A 3,998-nucleotide genomic window follows, 5' to 3' on the forward strand; every position below is an offset into this window, starting at 1 on the left:
TCCTCAACCCAAAAGACCACCAGTTGGCGCAGCAATACTAAAGATAGGAGGTTGTGGTTGCACAGACGCGGAGTGATATCACGCACAAACGTGCCCTATGTTCTATATCCCGTATGTTCGCGACCAAAGGGCGCACCGTATTAAAAGGTGCAGCCTCAGTTACGGTGCTGTTTCTGTATTTAACACATACATCAGGCGCTCCGGATTATAGGGCGCGGGCATGGTAAAACATAGCGCTACCATAGCTTACATGCATGCCCGTCTGTAGTGGGCCGCTCACAGCGGGAGCCCCGTCTGTAGTGGGCCGCTCACAGCGGGAGCCCCGTCTGTAGTGGGCCGCTCCTAGCGGGAGCCCCGTCTGTAGTGGGCCGCTCACAGCGGGAGCCCCGTCTGTAGTGGGCCGCTCACAGCGGGAGCCCCGTCTGTAGTGGGCCGCTCACAGCGGGAGCCCCGTCTGTCGTGGGCCGCTCCTAGCGGGAGCCCCGTCTGTAGTGGGCCGCTCATAGCGGGAGAAAAATTGTTATATTGTTATAATCATTTGTTTCAGGTGTACTGTAATTATTTTCTGTATAAAAATTAAATTTGGTGTTCAAAAAGTCTTTTTTCAAACTTGAGTCTTGAAAAAGAGGGGGTCGTCTTATATTCGGGCCAATACGGTAATTCTAATTTTTTTAAAAATTGTAGAACATGTCTGACATGTGCAAGACACAATTCACAAGGAAATCTGAGACCAAGAAGAGGAAAATTTCCTGCTCCCCAATATCCATTCCAAACTATACATATGGACTTCATAGAATTAAATAAAAGTGAAGGGAAAAAATACTGTCTAGTCATAATAGATGCATTTTCAAAATGGATAGAACTATTTCCAACAAAAAACCCAGATGCGCTAACAGTTGCTAAAGCACTCTGCAAAGATATCATACCCAGATATGGTATCCCAGAAATAAATTACTGTGATAATGGTACTCATTTTGTAAATCAAGTTGTTAAAAAGATCAGTGTTATGTTTCATATTGATTTAAAACACCATTGCTCCTATCATCCTCAGAGCGCAGGATTAGTTGAAAGAACTAATGGCACTATTAAAAACGGACTGAAGAAATGCAAGGAAGAGACGGGGAGACTGTGGACAATGTGTTGATTTGGCTAAGCTCCATATAAACATTACAAGCACCGCAGGCCTAACTCCTTATGAGATCTTATTTGGAAGACCGTACAGGCTTCCTCAGTTCACAAACTACTGGGAGACAAATGATGAGTCTAATCTAGCTGATTACATGAGAAGAATGTTAGAAAAACAAAAGCAAGGTCATGAAACTGAGACGCCCTCTGTCTCCCAACAGAACGGTGGAGCCAGGCGACTGGGTCCTAGTGAGGAGCGTAAAAAAGAAACACTGGTATTCACCTGAGTGGGAAGGACCTGACCAAGTTCTTTTGTCTACACCTACTGCTGCTAAAATAGCTGAAAGATCAACCTGGGTACACCTCACTCATTGCAAGAAGGTCATTTCTGTTGGAAACTCCGACCGGGAAGGTGATGCAAAGTCTGATAATAGGGTGGACTTAGACGAATAGAGTCTGGGTAGACCCGAAAGTCAGTGAAGGTTTCAGAGCCGCCGACTCACTTAGGGGGGCTATTTCAACAGGTTATGATCTATTGCTGTTCAGGAACAGTGTACTGGTTTCACAAACTCTACGAGGACGGCAGCAGGTAAATATAGACAGAAGCCAATACAGAAAAATCCAGAGGATTGGCTGGGGCTGTAGTATGCTAGCCTCGGTGCTAGCTGTAATCATAGTATTCCTGATAATCATAATAGTTATACAAGGTCTCCAACTCAGTTGAAACCCAATAAGTTTAAATGACTCCCAGGTGGCGACAGAGAGAGTTGGAGTGTCTATTCTCTTTATATGCGTGTTTTTATTTGTATGGTACCTGGTATTCCCAGGCGGTCTCCCATCCAAGTACTAACCAGGCCCGACCCTGCTTAGCTTCCGAGATCGGACGAGATCGGGCGTTCTCAGGGTGGTATGGCCGTAAGCGACAGCAGGTGCAAGAAAATGGCCTTTTGAAGTTAATACACTCAAACTTATTTTCTTGAAACACTTATTCTGGTGGAGGTTGTCCATTTGCTTTGTCACAGTCCAAACCTCAATGTTGGAGCAGCCTCCAATCCATTCCCCCCAAAAAGAAAAGGCTATAGAGCCTATGAGCGTCATATCATCAAATCTGCCTCGAACGGCTCTTGGATGAGAGGTGAAACGCCTTCAAAAAAATCAAACAAGATTCAACTCCGATAAATGAAATCAACTTAAAAGCAATGTGCCATGGCCGGGAATCGATCCCGAGCCGGTGCGGGCCAGTTGACAATTGCTGTAACAGACAACCTGATTGAAACCTCCTGAAGACCCGAGAGGGAGAGTTCGAATCCAGCTTTGGGCATTATCAAACAGAAGATATTTGATTGAAAAATTCACGATCATAAAAATGTTTAAAGAGCATAGCAGTGTCTGTGAGGTTTATGACCCACAAATGCTGCTCTTTTTAGGAGCACAGCCATCTATTAAACTGTAGTTTGTGTCATGGCATAGTTTTATTGACAAATTCTAAATTGCAAGTAGCAGATATGAACAGGGAAATGCTACGTTATCTGCTTATTCTGTTACAAATAATCTGATGAGATAGGTGTGGAGTTAATTCAGTTGGGGATACACAGATGGAATATTAGTGTTGTTAGTATGATACTTGAGTTCTTTAGATATTGTTTTCAATTCAGGAATCTGCCGCCTTGAGTTGGCTTTTTTTTGAAGAAAGAAATGTTGACAATAGTGTGAACCAAAGTGGGAAATTCAATTTTATTTAAACACAAACACACACACACGGACGCACGCACGCACGCACGCACGCACGCACGCAGACACACACACACACACACACACACACACACACACACACACACACACACACACACACACACACACACACACACACTCATGGCCGGGAGCTAAACGGCCCTAAACCGTTTCCCATTCATTTTCAATGGTAGTGCTAAACCACTACGGACGCAATATATTTCCGGCCGCTATGATCCCGTGGCGCTGTTCTGCCGTTTCTATGAAGAGCGGCTCCTCTCCGGAGGATCGGCCATTCTTGGTTCATTCTTTGGTAAACTTCGCTGAAGGTAAGTTTGGGCTTGATTTCCTACTGAATTAATGAGGAAACTTTTCGTAATTGTGCATAGGCTGTGGTCAATTTTGCCCTAAATTAGCAAGGAACGTGTTATAATTGGCCCTAAATTATAATGTACTGTATTTGTCATGCTACAATATACTCATATCTTGTCAAGCTAGTTTTTCATCAATTAAATGACACGACAGTGATGAATGAACTTGTTCATATTTTATATTCAAGTAACCGATTTACTTGTCGTGGCACTGAAATCTCGGTATTATTATTATTATTACTATAATTATTATTAGTAGTAATATTAGTAGTGGTAGTATTACATTTTATTACATCAAATGTGTGTTTTTGTTTCCAATGTCTTTGAGAGGGGATACTGTCCTCCTGCCCCCCCCCAACATGTTCTCTCACACACACACACACACACACACACACACACACACACACACACACGCACACACCTACACACACACACACACCATCACTTTCCAGTCTTTTCCTCACTAGCCACACCAGGTACTGACCTTCTGAACTCCTGAATCGACACCCCAACAACCTTGATCTTACACTTTCACACCTACATGATAATTGCATGTGTGCGCACACACACACACACACACACACACACACACACACACACACAGAGCTTTACACATGGTACCACACTTTATCTTTTACTGGCCTAAGATTCCTTTGATCACATTTATCAGGTGTGATTTGAAAAATGGGTGGAACTGTTTTATCAGTGTCTAATAAAAATGAGAAAATTAATAGACATTTTTCCTTTATGTCAGCTCAACATGCAGAAGCA

At 43.3% G+C, this 3,998-nt stretch overlaps 1 non-coding gene across 1 annotated transcript; it reads right to left on the minus strand.

The window, feature by feature from the left end:
* Positions 1 to 1,927: 1,927 nt before the first annotated feature.
* Positions 1,928 to 2,046, minus strand: LOC115248702 (5S ribosomal RNA). The gene has a single exon (XR_003887468.1). It is a non-coding gene; the product is annotated as a 5S ribosomal RNA (ribosomal RNA).
* Positions 2,047 to 3,998: the final 1,952 nt, after the last annotated feature.

This window comes from Takifugu rubripes, unplaced genomic scaffold (genome assembly GCF_901000725.2).
Source record: "Takifugu rubripes unplaced genomic scaffold, fTakRub1.2, whole genome shotgun sequence".
Lineage (NCBI taxonomy): Eukaryota > Metazoa > Chordata > Actinopteri > Tetraodontiformes > Tetraodontidae > Takifugu > Takifugu rubripes.